This window comes from Schistocerca piceifrons, chromosome 3 (genome assembly GCF_021461385.2).
Source record: "Schistocerca piceifrons isolate TAMUIC-IGC-003096 chromosome 3, iqSchPice1.1, whole genome shotgun sequence".
In the NCBI taxonomy this organism is placed as follows: domain Eukaryota; kingdom Metazoa; phylum Arthropoda; class Insecta; order Orthoptera; family Acrididae; genus Schistocerca; species Schistocerca piceifrons.
The window spans coordinates 940,364,620-940,384,168 of NC_060140.1; the positions used below are offsets into that span (position 1 = coordinate 940,364,620).

A 19,549-nucleotide genomic window follows, 5' to 3' on the forward strand; every position below is an offset into this window, starting at 1 on the left:
CCCCGCTGCAGAGTGAAAATCTCATTCTGGAAACATCCCCCAGGCTGTGGCTAAGCCATGTCTCCGCAGTATCCTTTCTTTCAGGAGTGCTAGTTCTGCAAGGTTCGCAGGAGAGCTTCTGTGAAGTGTGGAAGGTAGGAGACGAGATACCGGCAGAAGTAGAGCTGTGAGGACCGGGCGTGAGTCGTGCTTCGGTAGCTCAGAAGGTAGAGCACTTGCCCGCGAAAGGCAAAGGTCCCGAGTTCGAGTCTCGGTCGGGCACACAGTTTCAATCTGCCAGGAAGTTTCATATCAGCGCACACACCCCGCTGCAGAGTGAAAATCTCATTCTGGAAACATCCCCCAGGCTGTGGCTAAGCCATGTCTCCGCAGTATCCTTTCTTTCAGGAGTGCTAGTTCTGCAAGGTTCGCAGGAGAGCTTCTGTGAAGTGTGGAAGGTAGGAGACGAGATACCGGCAGAAGTAGAGCTGTGAGGACCGGGCGTGAGTCGTGCTTCGGTAGCTCAGAAGGTAGAGCACTTGCCCGCGAAAGGCAAAGGTCCCGAGTTCGAGTCTCGGTCGGGCACACAGTTTTAATCTGCCAGGAAGTTTCATATCAGCGCACACACCCCGCTGCAGAGTGAAAATCTCATTCTGGAAACATCCCCCAGGCTGTGGCTAAGCCATGTCTCCGCAGTATCCTTTCTTTCAGGAGTGCTAGTTCTGCAAGGTTCGCAGGAGAGCTTCTGTGAAGTGTGGAAGGTAGGAGACGAGATACCGGCAGAAGTAGAGCTGTGAGGACCGGGCATGAGTCGTGCTTCGGTAGCTCAGAAGGTAGAGCACTTGCCCGCGAAAGGCAAAGGTCCCGAGTTCGAGTCTCGGTCGGGCACACAGTTTTAATCTGCCAGGAAGTTTCATATCAGCGCACACACCCCGCTGCAGAGTGAAAATCTCATTCTGGAAACATCCCCCAGGCTGTGGCTAAGCCATGTCTCCGCAGTATCCTTTCTTTCAGGAGTGCTAGTTCTGCAAGGTTCGCAGGAGAGCTTCTGTGAAGTGTGGAAGGTAGGAGACGAGATACTGGCAGAAGTAGAGCTGTGAGGACCGGGCGTGAGTCGTGCTTCGGTAGCTCAGAAGGTAGAGCACTTGCCCGCGAAAGGCAAAGGTCCCGAGTTCGAGTCTCGGTCGGGCACACAGTTTTAATCTGCCAGGAAGTTTCATATCAGCGCACACACCCCGCTGCAGAGTGAAAATCTCATTCTGGAAACATCCCCCAGGCTGTGGCTAAGCCATGTCTCCGCAGTATCCTTTCTTTCAGGAGTGCTAGTTCTGCAAGGTTCGCAGGAGAGCTTCTGTGAAGTGTGGAAGGTAGGAGACGAGATACCGGCAGAAGTAGAGCTGTGAGGACCGGGCGTGAGTCGTGCTTCGGTAGCTCAGAAGGTAGAGCACTTGCCCGCGAAAGGCAAAGGTCCCGAGTTCGAGTCTCGGTCGGGCACACAGTTTTAATCTGCCAGGAAGTTTCATATCAGCGCACACACCCCGCTGCAGAGTGAAAATCTCATTCTGGAAACATCCCCCAGGCTGTGGCTAAGCCATGTCTCCGCAGTATCCTTTCTTTCAGGAGTGCTAGTTCTGCAAGGTTCGCAGGAGAGCTTCTGTGAAGTGTGGAAGGTAGGAGACGAGATACCGGCAGAAGTAGAGCTGTGAGGACCGGGCGTGAGTCGTGCTTCGGTAGCTCAGAAGGTAGAGCACTTGCCCGCGAAAGGCAAAAGTCCCGAGTTCGAGTCTCGGTCGGGCACACAGTTTTAATCTGCCAGGAAGTTTCATATCAGCGCACACACCCCGCTGCAGAGTGAAAATCTCATTCTGGAAACATCCCCCAGGCTGTGGCTAAGCCATGTCTCCGCAGTATCCTTTCTTTCAGGAGTGCTAGTTCTGCAAGGTTCGCAGGAGAGCTTCTGTGAAGTGTGGAAGGTAGGAGACGAGATACCGGCAGAAGTAGAGCTGTGAGGACCGGGCGTGAGTCGTGCTTCGGTAGCTCAGAAGGTAGAGCACTTGCCCGCGAAAGGCAAAGGTCCCGAGTTCGAGTCTCGGTCGGGCACACAGTTTTAATCTGCCAGGAAGTTTCATATCAGCGCACACACCCCGCTGCAGAGTGAAAATCTCATTCTGGAAACATCCCCCAGGCTGTGGCTAAGCCATGTCTCCGCAGTATCCTTTCTTTCAGGAGTGCTAGTTCTGCAAGGTTCGCAGGAGAGCTTCTGTGAAGTGTGGAAGGTAGGAGACGAGATACCGGCAGAAGTAGAGCTGTGAGGACCGGGCGTGAGTCGTGCTTCGGTAGCTCAGAAGGTAGAGCACTTGCCCGCGAAAGGCAAAGGTCCCGAGTTCGAGTCTCGGTCGGGCACACAGTTTTAATCTGCCAGGAAGTTTCATATCAGCGCACACACCCCGCTGCAGAGTGAAAATCTCATTCTGGAAACATCCCCCAGGCTGTGGCTAAGCCATGTCTCCGCAGTATCCTTTCTTTCAGGAGTGCTAGTTCTGCAAGGTTCGCAGGAGAGCTTCTGTGAAGTGTGGAAGGTAGGAGACGAGATACCGGCAGAAGTAGAGCTGTGAGGACCGGGCGTGAGTCGTGCTTCGGTAGCTCAGAAGGTAGAGCACTTGCCCGCGAAAGGCAAAGGTCCCGAGTTCGAGTCTCGGTCGGGCACACAGTTTTAATCTGCCAGGAAGTTTCATATCAGCGCACACACCCCGCTGCAGAGTGAAAATCTCATTCTGGAAACATCCCCCAGGCTGTGGCTAAGCCATGTCTCCGCAGTATCCTTTCTTTCAGGAGTGCTAGTTCTGCAAGGTTCGCAGGAGAGCTTCTGTGAAGTGTGGAAGGTAGGAGACGAGATACCGGCAGAAGTAGAGCTGTGAGGACCGGGCGTGAGTCGTGCTTCGGTAGCTCAGAAGGTAGAGCACTTGCCCGCGAAAGGCAAAAGTCCCGAGTTCGAGTCTCGGTCGGGCACACAGTTTTAAATTGCCAGGAAGTTTCATATCAGCGCACACTCCGCTACAGAGTGAAAATCTCATTCTGGAAACATCCCCCAGGCTGTGGCTAAGCCATGTCTCCGCAGTATCCTTTCTTTCAGGAGTGCTAGTTCTGCAAGGTTCGCAGGAGAGCTTCTGTAAAGTTTGGAAGGTAGGAGACGAGATACCGGCAGAAGTAGAGCTGTGAGGACCGGGCGTGAGTCGTGCTTCGGTAGCTCAGAAGGTAGAGCACTTGCCCGCGAAAGGCAAAGGTCCCGAGTTCGAGTCTCGGTCGGGCACACAGTTTTAATCTGCCAGGAAGTTTCATATCAGCGCACACTCCGCTACAGAGTGAAAATCTCATTCTGGAAACATCCCCCAGGCTGTGGCTAAGCCATGTCTCCGCAGTATCCTTTCTTTCAGGAGTGCTAGTTCTGCAAGGTTCGCAGGAGAGCTTCTGTAAAGTTTGGAAGGTAGGAGACGAGATACCGGCAGAAGTAGAGCTGTGAGGACCGGGCGTGAGTCGTGCTTCGGTAGCTCAGAAGGTAGAGCACTTGCCCGCGAAAGGCAAAGGTCCCGAGTTCGAGTCTCGGTCGGGCACACAGTTTTAATCTGCCAGGAAGTTTCATATCAGCGCACACTCCGCTACAGAGTGAAAATCTCATTCTGGAAACATCCCCCAGGCTGTGGCTAAGCCATGTCTACGCAGTATCCTTTCTTTCAGGAGTGCTAGTTCTGCAAGGTTCGCAGGAGAGCTTCTGTAAAGTTTGGAAGGTAGGAGACGAGATACCGGCAGAAGTAGAGCTGTGAGGACCGGGCGTGAGTCGTGCTTCGGTAGCTCAGAAGGTAGAGCACTTGCCCGCGAAAGGCAAAGGTCCCGAGTTCGAGTCTCGGTCGGGCACACAGTTTTAATCTGCCAGGAAGTTTCATATCAGCGCACACACCCCGCTGCAGAGTGAAAATCTCATTCTGGAAACATCCCCCAGGCTGTGGCTAAGCCATGTCTCCGCAGTATCCTTTCTTTCAGGAGTGCTAGTTCTGCAAGGTTCGCAGGAGAGCTTCTGTGAAGTGTGGAAGGTAGGAGACGAGATACCGGCAGAAGTAGAGCTGTGAGGACCGGGCGTGAGTCGTGCTTCGGTAGCTCAGAAGGTAGAGCACTTGCCCGCGAAAGGCAAAGGTCCCGAGTTCGAGTCTCGGTCGGGCACACAGTTTTAATCTGCCAGGAAGTTTCATATCAGCGCACACACCCCGCTGCAGAGTGAAAATCTCATTCTGGAAACATCCCCCAGGCTGTGGCTAAGCCATGTCTCCGCAGTATCCTTTCTTTCAGGAGTGCTAGTTCTGCAAGGTTCGCAGGAGAGCTTCTGTGAAGTGTGGAAGGTAGGAGACGAGATACCGGCAGAAGTAGAGCTGTGAGGACCGGGCGTGAGTCGTGCTTCGGTAGCTCAGAAGGTAGAGCACTTGCCCGCGAAAGGCAAAGGTCCCGAGTTCGAGTCTCGGTCGGGCACACAGTTTTAATCTGCCAGGAAGTTTCATATCAGCGCACACACCCCGCTGCAGAGTGAAAATCTCATTCTGGAAACATCCCCCAGGCTGTGGCTAAGCCATGTCTCCGCAGTATCCTTTCTTTCAGGAGTGCTAGTTCTGCAAGGTTCGCAGGAGAGCTTCTGTGAAGTGTGGAAGGTAGGAGACGAGATACCGGCAGAAGTAGAGCTGTGAGGACCGGGCGTGAGTCGTGCTTCGGTAGCTCAGAAGGTAGAGCACTTGCCCGCGAAAGGCAAAAGTCCCGAGTTCGAGTCTCGGTCGGGCACACAGTTTTAAATTGCCAGGAAGTTTCATATCAGCGCACACTCCGCTACAGAGTGAAAATCTCATTCTGGAAACATCCCCCAGGCTGTGGCTAAGCCATGTCTCCGCAGTATCCTTTCTTTCAGGAGTGCTAGTTCTGCAAGGTTCGCAGGAGAGCTTCTGTAAAGTTTGGAAGGTAGGAGACGAGATACCGGCAGAAGTAGAGCTGTGAGGACCGGGCGTGAGTCGTGCTTCGGTAGCTCAGAAGGTAGAGCACTTGCCCGCGAAAGGCAAAGGTCCCGAGTTCGAGTCTCGGTCGGGCACACAGTTTTAATCTGCCAGGAAGTTTCATATCAGCGCACACTCCGCTACAGAGTGAAAATCTCATTCTGGAAACATCCCCCAGGCTGTGGCTAAGCCATGTCTCCGCAGTATCCTTTCTTTCAGGAGTGCTAGTTCTGCAAGGTTCGCAGGAGAGCTTCTGTAAAGTTTGGAAGGTAGGAGACGAGATACCGGCAGAAGTAGAGCTGTGAGGACCGGGCGTGAGTCGTGCTTCGGTAGCTCAGAAGGTAGAGCACTTGCCCGCGAAAGGCAAAAGTCCCGAGTTCGAGTCTCGGTCGGGCACACAGTTTTAATCTGCCAGGAAGTTTCATATCAGCGCACACTCCGCTACAGAGTGAAAATCTCATTCTGGAAACATCCCCCAGGCTGTGGCTAAGCCATGTCTCCGCAGTATCCTTTCTTTCAGGAGTGCTAGTTCTGCAAGGTTCGCAGGAGAGCTTCTGTAAAGTTTGGAAGGTAGGAGACGAGATACCGGCAGAAGTAGAGCTGTGAGGACCGGGCGTGAGTCGTGCTTCGGTAGCTCAGAAGGTAGAGCACTTGCCCGCGAAAGGCAAAGGTCCCGAGTTCGAGTCTCGGTCGGGCACACAGTTTTAATCTGCCAGGAAGTTTCATATCAGCGCACACACCCCGCTGCAGAGTGAAAATCTCATTCTGGAAACATCCCCCAGGCTGTGGCTAAGCCATGTCTCCGCAGTATCCTTTCTTTCAGGAGTGCTAGTTCTGCAAGGTTCGCAGGAGAGCTTCTGTAAAGTTTGGAAGGTAGGAGACGAGATACCGGCAGAAGTAGAGCTGTGAGGACCGGGCGTGAGTCGTGCTTCGGTAGCTCAGAAGGTAGAGCACTTGCCCGCGAAAGGCAAAAGTCCCGAGTTCGAGTCTCGGTCGGGCACACAGTTTTAATCTGCCAGGAAGTTTCATATCAGCGCACACTCCGCTACAGAGTGAAAATCTCATTCTGGAAACATCCCCCAGGCTGTGGCTAAGCCATGTCTACGCAGTATCCTTTCTTTCAGGAGTGCTAGTTCTGCAAGGTTCGCAGGAGAGCTTCTGTAAAGTCTGGAAGGTAGGAGACGAGGTGCTGGCAGAAGTAGAGCTGTGAGGACCGGGCGTGAGTCGCGCTTCGGTAGCTCAGAAGGTAGAGCACTTGCCCGCGGAAGGCAAAGGTCCCGAGTTCGAGTCTCGGTCGGGCACACAGTTTTAATCTGCCAGGAAGTTTCAAAGTAGCTCCTCAGTTTGCCTCCCAAGGGCTGAGTGCACCCCGCTTGCCGACAGCGCTCGGCAGACCGGATGGTCACCCATCCGAGTGCTAGCCCAGCCCGACAGCGCTTAACTTCGGTGATCTGACGGGAAGCGGTGTTATCACTGCGGCAAGGCCGTTGGCTTACCTTAGTATTACGTAGCAAAAGTAAAACTCTGCCCTACAAAAGAAACGACTCCTGTATAATAGGCAAAAAAAAATCTAGTGGATGGAATTATAACAAGTACGAATGCTCTGATTGGCCAAAAAGAAAACGCGTGGCGACCAGCTTTGATGTAGGCAAACTGGAGACAGAAAATTCGCTTTTTCTCTTGCGGCAAATCGTCGAGTGTTTGAGAAAGGCGACTGGCGCCGAGCTGAGACGATTGCCATAGTCATTATGTCAACACCTGTTCACAGGCTCGTCTTAAATCGTAAGGAGTTAAACTGTAAAGTCTCCCAGTTCGGAGAAACACACCGAGCACTGACAGTTAACCGCTGTGAGCGATTTGAGGGCAACAACGTACGCGCTATTCCAGCCAGATAACGTGTACCATGGCAGTTAACTTGGCTACGGAGTAACTAGGAGTCTCAGCTTCACCAAAGATGTAGGAAATGTATCAGACTGGGTTTTAACAATCGAGAGAGATTTAGAATACATTCTCAGGTCCACAGCGGCCACTCACTGCCGCCAACGACGAAAGGTAAACACTCGCGCTCATGCTATGCCAACAAGTAATATTCAGTTGCCACTCAGAACTGCGGTCGTGTCCGTTTTTTTTTTTTTTTTTTTTTTTTTTTTTTTTTTTTTTTTTTTTTTTTTTTGTACATTCAGCCATGACCTGTAGTTAAACGTGAATTCATGATTGTTGGGCTTAATCGAAGCAGAAACGCAAGATATCCGGTCTAGCGGAAGGGATTGATCAGCCACTATGGAGTGCTTTATACTCCGAAATTATTGAACTGTTTAAATTGAGCAGTTATCTTTGCAGTGATATTTACGCACCCTATACGGACCCCATTCAATTTTGAGTACTTTCATTGTGCATTTTAGCTTAATTGATTTCTCTGGCCCCAATTGTATTTAACTTGTGTGTATTTTTTCAACCCCCAGACATGGTTATCAACCATCTTGCTATTAAAGAACCTTAGAATAGTTGGGAATTTTGCTTCACAGTTGTGAACACCCAATATCAATATTTTACAGTCCTGTATGTATTATAACTATGAAGGATATGTAATAGAGCCATACTTAGAGTAAAATATAAATCTTAATAACGTATAGTTACGCCTGAACATGTACACTAATTTCTGTTGGCACTAACGTTTCCTTTACAGGGAATGTAGTGGAACCGACATTGAGATCATTGTCTGATTACATCACTGTCTGTACTGCTTTCTGAGCTCTGCATGTGTGGGATGGCGTCTTCCTACCTTGCAGGCCGTATGTTCAACACAAATTCCTAAAACAATCACAGAGCGTTTTTGCGCAACTGTGGTAGGAAGATAGATCAGAACAGCCTCACACATGTTACATCCTATTTGGAGGCTTTTGTTCCAGAGTGTGGGTTAAGAGATTATTATGCGAAGATCGAAATAGCTTTGAGTATGTTTGTGACATTATCAGTCACTCTGTCTATTGTGGACGTCGTTCCAGAAAATTAAATATTATTTCCAACTACTTATGGTCGCGTATAAGTGAAAGCAGACTGTGAAATGTAGCTATTGTTTTGACAGGATATGCCACAGCTGTTAAAGTTGACTCCAGCGACATAATAAATGAGTTTCATTCACTAAAGCAGGAGAATGCAGAGTAAATTTACATTAAACATACAATTTACGGAAAGGAATAGTCTCTCAGTTCTTAAATGCAGAACTTTTTCTTTAATTTCTGATCAGTAATTTATGTACTATTAATAACTTATAAGGATTAAATAAAGTAAGCTCTTTGTTAACAAAACCCAATGTACAGCAGTTGCCACAAACAATTGGGTATAGATTTTCCCTTGCTTTCAGTTTTTCAATGTTTGTAGTACAGTGGACGTACAGTTATTCGGGAATCACTTATACAGATGTGTGATTATCTACAATGGTGTCCAAAATTAAAGCGACAAATGAAAATTTTGCAATGTTGCACTTATTTTATTTATAAACAGGTGATAGTAAAGTAAAAACAATGTAATGAATGTAGAACGTAATCAACTACGACATGCATAACGGAAGACAAAAATTTTCTTCGTTTCTTTCTAACTTAACCCATTTGCACACACATTATGGCAGCTGGTTAACGTGCTCAGTATGGGGTGTGACCACCTCTGGTACCAATGCAGACCTGACGACGACGGGATCACGCTGCGAAAGATATTTGCAATCTCACGTTGAGGCAATAACGCCCATTCTTCCTGCACAGTTGTCGCAAGTCTTGGAGAGTGGTTGGTGGATGCAGACATCATGCAACCCGTCTCCGTAGTGCAGTCCAAACATGCTCTATGGGATTCAGATTGGGAGAGCGAGCGGGCCACGCCATATGTGCTATATCTTCCGTTTCCAAAATAACATGAACCACCCGCACTCTATGATGTCGAGCATTATTGTCCAACAATAAGAACTCTGGACCCACAGCAGCTCGCAACATCCGCACACGAGATCCCAACATCTCCTCACAGTACCTGATAGCAGTTACATCTTGCTGATTTATCTGTACAATTTCGTGAAGAGGTGATCGAGAGGTCAACATAATCCTGGTCCACACCATTAGGGATCCTCCTCGATACCTACATCTACATCTACATGGATACTCTGCAAATCACATTTAAGTGCCTGGCAGAGGGTTCATCGAACCACCTTCACAATTCTCTATCATTCCAATCTCGTATAGTGCGCGGAAAGAACGAACACCTGTATCTTTCCGTACGAGCTCTGATTTCCCTTATTTTATCATGGTGATCGTTCCTCCCTATGTAGGTCGGTGTCAACAAAATGTTTTCGCATTCGGAGGAGAAAGTTGATGATTGGAATTTCGTGAGAAGATTCTGTCGCAACGAAAAACGCCTTTCTTTTAACGATTTACAGCCCAAATCCTGTATCATTTCTGTGACACTCTCTCCCATATCTCGCGATAATACAAAACGTGCTGCCCTACTTGGAACTTTTTCGATGTACTCCGTCAGTCTTATCTGGTAAAGATCCCATACCGCGCAGCAGTATTCTAAAAGAGGCCGGACAAGCACAGTGTAGGCAGTCTCCTTAGTAGATCTGTTACATTTTTTAAGTGTCCTGCCAATAAACCGCAGTCTTTGGTTAGACTTCCCCACGACATTTTCTATGTGTTCCTTCCAATTTAAGTTGTTCGTAATTGTAATACCTAGGTATTTAGTGGAATTTACGGCTTTTAGATTAGATTATCGTGAAACGGAAGTTTAACGAGTTCCTTTTAGTACTCATGTGAATGATCACACACTTTTTGTTATTCATGGTGCCACTTTTCGCACCATTCAGATACCTTTTCTACATCGTTATGCAGTTTGTTTTGATATTCTGATGACTTTATTAGTCGATAAATGACGACCTCATCTGCAAACAACCGAAGACGTCTGCTCATATTGTCTCCCAAATCGTTTATGTAGATAAGGAACAAAAAAAATGGCTCTGAGCACTATGGAAGGAAGGGAAACCAATGAAAAATTTAGAGAAGGAATTAGAGCGCAGGGAGAAGAAATAATAAGTTTGAGGTTTACCGATGACATTTTTAGATCCATCACAAACAATAAGGACCTTGCAGTTGAAAGGAATGGACAGTATCGAGCATGGAGTGTGTAACCTCCCCCTCACTTATCGACCTTAATGACAGTGAAAAATTAAACCGCGTGTACCTAATGGAAATTTGGGAAAAGCAATCGTCACCGAAGTTAATCTGTCGGTAAAGAGGGAGGAAAGGGTTACATCTAAATGAAAGGAAAAAAGCAAATGAAATTGGTGAAAATTAATTTTGAAAAGGGGTAAAGTTAATGAAGAAAGTAAATGTGCGGCCGTTACGTTAACAATTAACTAGCGGTAATTAGATATTTGAGATTTGGGGGAAATTACGGTCGCCAGTCCTAAGGACAATTACTATAGTAACTGAAAAAGAAAGGTAATTACACATATAATTAGCACTGGAAGCGTGGCTACTTAAGGTTGACACGTGTAGTGTGAAAACTGAAAGTTTGTCAGAAGTAATAACTTTCGCTGCACTCTGACTTAATTTAGCAAAAGCATTAATAAAACCGGAAAACTGAAAGTTAATTTAGTGACTGAAATTAATAGTGAGCTTTCTTTCTGAAGCACATCGAAATTCAGTAAAATACGGTTAGTCTTGGAGTACCTCAACAACCATTCCAAAAGCAACTTGAATCTACGCAATTTAGAAATAAGAGATTTTACTTTGAACTTGACTTAAATGATTCTGAACAATTAACAATGGTAAAATTTAGTACGTACCAAGCTGAGCTGCAGTCACAGGTAAGCTAAAATACGGTAACAAAACTCGCACTCCTAATTTGTGCTTGTGTAATCTAAATATTGTAGCCAGCTATGAATACTTTAACTGAACTTTGAAATTAAAGCAGTGAAATGGAATTATGCTGGCGTTTGAATTTCAACGACACTCGGGTTCATTTCGGAAAGGGAAGGGACCCTGCTTGGTAATGCAATTGGTACAATGAGCAACAAAAGTTCATGCTAAATTGCTGTAATTTTGCGAGGCAAATGGAACAATTTGAAAAGCTTAGGTCTGCCATACAGTTCTAAAACTTTACGTGCTTCCAGTCTTCCTTGTCGGTTGATTGAAGGTTTGAAGCCGTCGATCGAGGATGTGGCGACAGTCACTCATTGTCGGCCGTCGCTGTTGCAGAAGCTGGATGTTGGCGCGCCTTCTTCTCGACACGGTCACCAGGCGAAACGGGCTCTTGATGTGCGCCAGCTAATGCTTCCCGTCCGCGACACCGTGTCAGAAACTATCATCGCAAGTCGAGCGCAATTACATGCTGCCCAACCCCGAAAGCGCGGCAACTCGCGGGAGCGTCACACAACACACCTGCCCCACTCGCTACTCCAGCCAGACCCTCCCTGCCCGCGCTCCACGCGGCAGAGTTAACACTACCAAAGATCCTACACACTTTGATTCTTCACACGACCTATCGATGTAATCGTTCGATAGCAGTTTTCCCTAGGCAAGACCCAGCGTAAAAATACAAATAATATTTACGAAACAAACCAATTATACATCGACATAAGTGCATAAATATATATATACAAACAGTAAAACAATTACAATATATAAAGAGACAGAAATGTCATATCTTGAGGTACCAAAGCAAGGAAAAAATATAATAGTACAATAGATGGAATTAGGAGGATATGCATTTCCGGCGTTGCAAGTGTACAAGATGCACACCAACAAAAGCAAAACATGGGTAGTGGAATGTAGTCTGATAAAATCGGGTGATGCTAAGTAAAAAAATGGCTCTGAGCACTATGGGACTTAACTACTGAGGTCATAATTCCCCTAGAACTTAGAACTACTTAAACCTAACCAACCTAAGGACATCACATACATCCATGCCCGGGGCAGGATTCGAACCTGCGACCGTAGCAGTGGCGTGGTTCCGGACTGAAGCGCCTAGAACCGATATAAGGAACAGCAAAGGGCCTATAACACTACCTTGCGGAACGCCAGAAATCACTTCTGTTTTACTCGATTACTTTCCGTCAATTACTACGAACTGTGACCTCTCTGACAGGAAATCACAAATACAGTCACATAACTGAGACTATATTCGGTAAGCACGCAATTTCAATACGAGCCGCTTGTGTGGTACAGTGTCAAAATCCTCCCGGGAATCCAGAAATACGGAATGGATCTGAAATCCCTAATATCGTTCTCTTTGCACAATGTTTGGGTCCAGAAATCGTGTTCCAAGTTCCCTCGAGATGCGACGCCACAGATAATCTCTCTCCATCTCTCAAAATCTGGACTCAGCTGTGACAAGAACATTGGCCCACTGGTCCACTGTCCAGGTGGCATGTTGATGACTCCACTCTAGACGCCGGTCGATGTGGCGGAGCGGTTCTAGGCGCTTCAGTTTGGAACCGGGAGACCGCTACGGTCGCAGGTTCGAATCCTGCCTCTGGCACGGATGTGTGTGATGTCCTTAGGTTAGTTAGGTTTAAGTAGTTCTAAGTTCTAGGGGACTCAAGACCTAAGATGTTGAGTCCCATAGTGCTCAGAGCCATTTGAACCACTCTAGACGTTCTCTTCTGTGGAGACGCGTCAGAGGCAGCAGACATACAGCAGGTCTCCCACGGTAAGAGCCACTCTGCCGAAGCCGTCTGCTCACCGTTTGCACAGATACAACACGTCCAGTGGATGCTGCGAGTTCACATGCCAGTTGCCGCACAGAAATAAGGTGGTACCGTCGTGCCCTTATAGCCAAATCACGGTTCTCTCTTTTCAAATTGTAAATAGGCTGTTTAGCTTTTTATGTTGGCAACGCCACGTAGCGCTCTGTATGAAAATCACTGACTGTGCTGTGTGAAGTCTGTGGCTGGTTTGCGTTATTCGAGTTTGCCATTGTAGTGTTGGACAGTTGGATGTGAAGAGCGCGTAGTGTTGTGCAGTTGGAGGTGAGCCGCCAGCAGTGGTGGATGTGGGGAGAGAGATGGCGGAGTTTTGAGAGCGGATGATCTGGACGTGTGTCCATCAGAGACAGTAAATTTGTAAGACTGGATGTCATGAACTGAAATATATATTATGACTTTTGAACACCATTAAGGTTGAAAGGTCTCTGTTGGATTCCTTTCATGTTTAATTTCTTAAATCTGTTGTCATTTACGGCATAAATTCCTTTTCTAAATTTACTGTGGCGTTTCTGACTATCTGGGAGGAGACTGAGTAGTGGAACGTGTTACTTTTACACATAAACAAGAACGATCTGTCACACTACTACACTTTAAAACACAGTTTATATGTAATTCGTGTCAGACAGTCTCATACGAAACCTACATCTGCTTTCTTTTATATACTGTATATGATAAGATACTGTCATCCCCCTTCCCTTCTGTGTGAGAGGATGAATGAGCAAATGTATTTCTAGTTGCATGCTTGAGGGTAGCAGACAAGCCTGTCTGCTAGAGAACAGTAGGACCAACGTCGGAACAGGTAGCTACGCTTTCTAAAAGCAGAGAGGTTTCTATTCTTAGTATGATCCTGGCCGTCCCTTGTCATGTTGGTATAGGAAGCTGCCCCTCCGGCCACTTCCGTTTGTATTTGTGAGCCACCCCTCAGGAAGGGACCACGGCAGTCTGTCCGTGGCGAGGGTCTGAAGTGGTAAGATCTCCGACTAAGCGCGTGTCTGCTAAGTCCGTAGGACAATGGATTTCTTAAGTTCAGCCTAACTGAAAATTTAATGACCTTTCTTTGAGGTTTAGCTCTAAAATATCTAATGTTATCTTAAATTGCAGCGCAATGTAATTCTCGTGTGAAGTTCAGATTATTTTCCGGTAGTTGCTATGTCACTACTTTGTGAGTAAAGTGGAACCACGTGTTGATCAGTAACTCTAAGATCAATCTTAAATGCGAATGCTTGTGTGATTATAACGTCTCGTCTTGACAATATTTTTCAATATAGCAACTTTTCTTTATGTTCAACCCACGTGGGGTGTACTTTGCCAGACCAGTACCACGTGCTTATATAACTGTTTGACCCGTCAGGTTAACAGTAAGACGTTAGTAACCAGTTCGAGGTTTTTCTTTTGTAAATTGCTTTTCGATGTAATTTATTTTAATTATCAAAATTATTGTGGAGTTACACTCTTTGTGTAAACCAAGTTGACCACGTGAAGCAAGTGGTGTAATCATCAAAGTAGCCCTCAGCTATTCTTTTCGCGAAGATTTCACAAAGAGTTAATATGAATTTAGTATACCAGTGTGTGGTAATTGCATGACGGACAGGATTGTGCTACAAACGTATCTTCTTTGGGTGAAAATTTGAATCTATTGGTAGTGGTTAACTTTCTCTTGCATACGTTTCAACGTTCTTTGTGTGTTGTTTTATGAATGCAGTGTTGTATGCAGTCTCCCGATCTTGCCTCCATATTTGATATGTTCCGTAAGATTACAAACTCACATTTTCACAGTCTTAAATAAGGCACCAGCTCAGTTATAACTCACGTTTAATATGCTGAAATTTCAATGATCAATCTTAAAATAAATTTCCAAATATAAACTGATTTCTTCCTTTTTATTTAAATTCTCCTTTATATATATATATATATATATATATATATATATATATATATATATATATATATATATATATATATATATATATATATATATATATTACCGGTTGTTGTATGACTATTAAAAGATTATAATCAATGTTAGTCTGATTGGGAATTTGGTAAACCTAGACTAGTTACCTGGTGAAACAATTGCGCAGTAATGCATGGTTAACTTCCCCAGACAGTTCACAGCTTTTAACCTGCTATTATTGAATATCTGTACCCCTGTCATAGCAAATCAAAGTAACAAACTTACAAGGTAAATACATTGTTTGTTCTCTATTAAAATCTTTCACTTGCTAACTATGCCTATCAGTAGTTAGTGCCTTCCATAGTTTGAATCTTTTATTTAGCTGGCAGTAGTGGCGCTCGCTGTATGGCAGTAGTTTGAGTAACGAAGATTTTTGTGGGGTAAGTGATCCATGAAAGGTTATTGTTAGTCAGGGCCATTCTTTTGTAGAGATTATTGAAATTCAGATTGCGTTGCACGAAAAAAAAATATTGTGTGTCAGTTTAAGCACAGTAATTCATAAATTTCAAAATTACACATGGTCGGCCCTGACCTTGCCTCTGGGGTACAGTGTCTGTCTCTATAAAGTGCCGTGTCATCAGAGAAACAACAGAACGATTCACATTAGGCCACCGGGCCACATCAGTTTGCATGTGACTCTCCTGCTTCTATTCTTCCTATGGCTCCCCACAGTAGAGAGTCTGTGGGTGTCTTTTCTGTGCCATACTGCACCGTCAGAGACTGTGAACACAGCGATTGTGGATGTGGGGCTACGCTGCAGACACTAGCCGCTTGATAGGTGCCCCGACGTCATTGCTAGTGTGGTGTCACCGCCAGACACCGCACTTGCTAGGTGGTAGCCTTTAAGGGGCTCCGGAACGCCCTATACTTGCAATGTTAAAATAACGCTTATAAATTACATCTTTCCTCACAAAGTATTTGAGGTAGGAAGTTGAACTTTTTACAGATTATTTACTGGAATATGGGCTACAACATAACACAGGGATTTTACAAAATTTTAGTTCAGTTATTAAAGATGATTTTTTTTTCAATTGTAATGAAAATTCACAACATTTTTTTGCAATTTTTTATTTATATATTCAAAAATATACAGTTTTTTGGAAAAAGGCTGTGTTAAATTATGCAGAAGGTACTGTGTAACATTTACTGAAAGTTTGAAACAAATATGTTTGGAAGATCCCTAGAAAACATGTAATTAGTATGAGAAAATAAAAGTTTTGGGAATCGAGCGACAAAGATTGGATTAACTTTTTAATGCATTCCAGGTCCATAAGATGGATTATCTTCATCCTCTGCAAACTCCTCCTCCAGCTTCCTCTTGTTCCTCCTCCTGTTTACTCTTGCTTGTATTTCTAGACTCTTTACAGCCCTGTCTGCAGCCCGAAGGTGTTCCTTGTCTAAAGCAAGCATCGCTCGTTGTTGTGTTCGTAGATTTTGCTACTATTTTCTTCAGTTGCAGTTACTGCAACACTGTTCCAAAAGGTGGTCATGTATGAACACTTATCACATTTCAGTTGTATTTCACTAGCAAGTCCTACGTGCTTTATTATGGAGAGTTCCAGACCAACTTCACTACAATGAATACATCTTACACAGTTTGAAAAAATTCCTTTGAGAACCGACATATCAAATATTTCATTCACATCCGATTTGCCCATAAAACATTCATAGTTTTCACTCATTGAACCAAGCTTCTTCTGTGAAGTATTTTCTTTCCCAGTCTGACTGCTATGGGCAGGTGTACTTGAGAGGTTAGGTTCACTCACTTGGTTATCGTCTTTATTGTTTACAGTAATAACACAGACCTTTGGCTTTCCAACATTTCTCCTTTTCTTAAAAGCCTTCAGAGGATTTCTAATAACTTTACTTTTACTTATTATTATACTTCAACAAAACAGAGACTCAAGAAACAGAATTAATTACGAATATTTTCGAGATAACGACAGAGTAAATAAACATGAAACAATCGACAATCACACCAGCGATATATATTGAACCATCACAGGTTAGCCACAACACATACATTATCTCACATCACTAAAATGTACCTGATGAACACGGACGTTAATAATAACACCATTTGACAGCAGTTTAACAGCGCCACAGTGGGTCACGCCCATGTAGAACACATTTCAAAAAAAATTTAAAAATAGTTGTAGTCTTCGGAATTGAATAAATTATATATCTATCAAAAGGTAATAGTCTGCAGATTCAGAAAACGCAAAAAAGTAAAAATTGAACTTTTCATGATTTTGAGCCTTTCCGGAGCCCCTTAAATCGGCCGCGGTCCGTTAGTATACGTCGGACCCGCGTGTCGCCACTGTCAGTGATTGCAGACCGAGCGCCGCCACACGGCAGGTCTAGAGAGACTTCCTAGCACTCGCCGCAGTTGTACAGACGACTTTGCTAGCGTTGGTTCACTGACAAATTACGCTCTCATTTGCCGAGACGATAGTTAGCATAGCCTTCAGCTACGTCATTTGCTATGACCTAGCAAGGTGCCCTTATCATTTGCTATTTATCTTGTGATGCATGTACCGACAGACCGATGTTCACCAATTATGGATTAAAGTTAAGTATTCCAACAGAATTAAGCTACGTACCTTTTTTGCTAGTCTCTATTCCTCTAACTGTTCCAGACCTCACGCCAGCCTGCGTGAGCTTAAACGCGTGCCTTTCGGCTTCCCCTCACAGTGGCTTGGCTGTCTTGCCAAGTCACAACAGCTAGTGTGGTCGTCCGTTGGTCGGAACGTCTTCTTCCGTGCAGGACACGATCGTAACGACATCTGTTGACAGTTTGTGTGATTATATCGTGAATTAGACACGGGACGGGGAAACAGTGGTTTGTTTGCTTTAATTTTGGACACCACTGTAGACTGTCTACCAGGACGAACACCTACAAGTATTTAGTATTTCAGTAATTTTAAGAAAATGTGTACGTATGTACGAAAAGATGTCTCTAATCTCTTTATAAACACTGATTTTTGTAGATTTTTGCCGGCCGAAGTGGCCGAGCGGTTAAAGGCGCTACAGTCTGGAACCGCACGACCGCTCCGGTCGCAGGTTCGAATCCTGCCTCGGGCATGGATGTGTGTGCTGTCCTTAGGTTAGTTAGGTTCAAGTAGTTCTAAGTTCTAGGGGACTTATGACCACAGCAGTTGAGTCCCATAGTGCTCAGAGCCATTTGAACCATTTTTTTTGTAGATTTTTAATAAGTTTAATTTATTTTTATTGTTTTGAATAAACACTTGACATCGTGTATTAACCTTAGAAATATAATCATATCTTCAACTTTTGTAGTCCCACTGATTTTCGTAGATGTTTTATAAGTTTAATTTATTTTTATTCTTTTGAATAAACACTTGACATCATGTATTAACCTTAGAAATATAATCATATCTTCAACTTTTGTAGTCCTGTCTTCCGCAGTTGCGTGTAATATTACGGTATACTGATAATTTTTATTTCTGGACCGTCTGACTGCAACTGGATGAAACCTAATTTTCGTGCCATACGCGTTTCGCCTTTATTTTCTGCAAGGCATCTTCAGTGGAAGGTTTCGTGGACGATTTTCTACATATTACGCTCCTGCTGCATTTTTGGTGTTGTTCCTGTTCTTATACATGCCAGTTTGCGGTTTTTTCCCCGTATGTCACAGCACTAGAAACTGAGCACCAGAACATTGCATCAAAACAAATGTTAGTTCCTAGGGCTGTGAAATATGGGAAAAAGCCGCAAGCTGGCATCTGTAAGAAGAGGAACAACACAAACCAGAACATTACATCAAAACAAGTGTTCAGTTCCTAGTACTGTGAAATATGGGGAAAAAACCGCAAACTGGCATTTATAATAAGAGGAACAGCACCAAAATTGCAGCAGGAGCGTAATATGTAGAAAATCGTCCACGAAATCTGGCACTGAAGATACCTTGCAAAAAATAAAAGCGAAACGCGTATGGCACGAAAATTGTGTTTCATTCAGTTGCAGTCAGACGGGGCCCATAAAATTAAAATTATCAGTATATCGTAATATAATCATATGACAACGTACCCAAAAGATAACCATACTTGGGTGACGTAGGTTAATAATAGAAAAAACGCTTTTCTTGATACGTTCAGTTATCTGGATTTTCGATTATCCGAATGGCTTACGACAGGAATAGGTTCGATTAATCGAAACTCCACCGTATTTGTGATTAATTTATTAGAATGATAGTTTTAATTTATACTGTATGCAACAGCTTGTACTCATGCTGCCATCGTTGCACCCTTTAGACTGCGGGGCCCCCGGTTCGATTCCCGGCCACGTCGGGGATTTTCTCCACTCTGGGTCGGGGTCTGTGTGTGTTGTCCTCATCATTCATCGCATTTTCTTCAGGCGCCCCGGCGTGTAATAGAAAAATTTGCGCGAGACGACCGAACAACCTTGCACGGAGTCTCTAAGTCAATAAAGTAACAATTTCATTTCAGTTTTTTGTGTGCAATATTTTCTACCAATTTAATTAATTTAAAAGATAGTATTTTCAGTAACAATTAATTTTTCTTAAACCTACTTATGATTACAAAAATTGCGAAAGAGACGTAGGAAAAATTGCGGAAAAGTAGTTTTACGGGAGGGGGGGGGGGGGGGCAGACGGCAGACGGCACCTAGCTTTAGCAGTTCTACGTGTACTTCTATATCCATACTCCGGAAGCCACCTGACGGTGTGTGGCGGAGGGTACCTTGAGTACCTCTATCGGTTCTCCCCTCTATTCCAGTTTCGTACTGTTCGTGGAAAGGAGGATTGTCGGTATGCCTCTGTGGGCTCTAATCTCTCTGATTTTATCCTCATGGTCTCTTCGC

At 44.9% G+C, this 19,549-nt stretch overlaps 1 pseudogene; it reads right to left on the minus strand.

Annotated features, from left to right (window-relative positions):
• Positions 1–6,380: 6,380 nt before the first annotated feature.
• Positions 6,381–6,498, minus strand: LOC124790270 (annotated as a pseudogene).
• Positions 6,499–19,549: the final 13,051 nt, after the last annotated feature.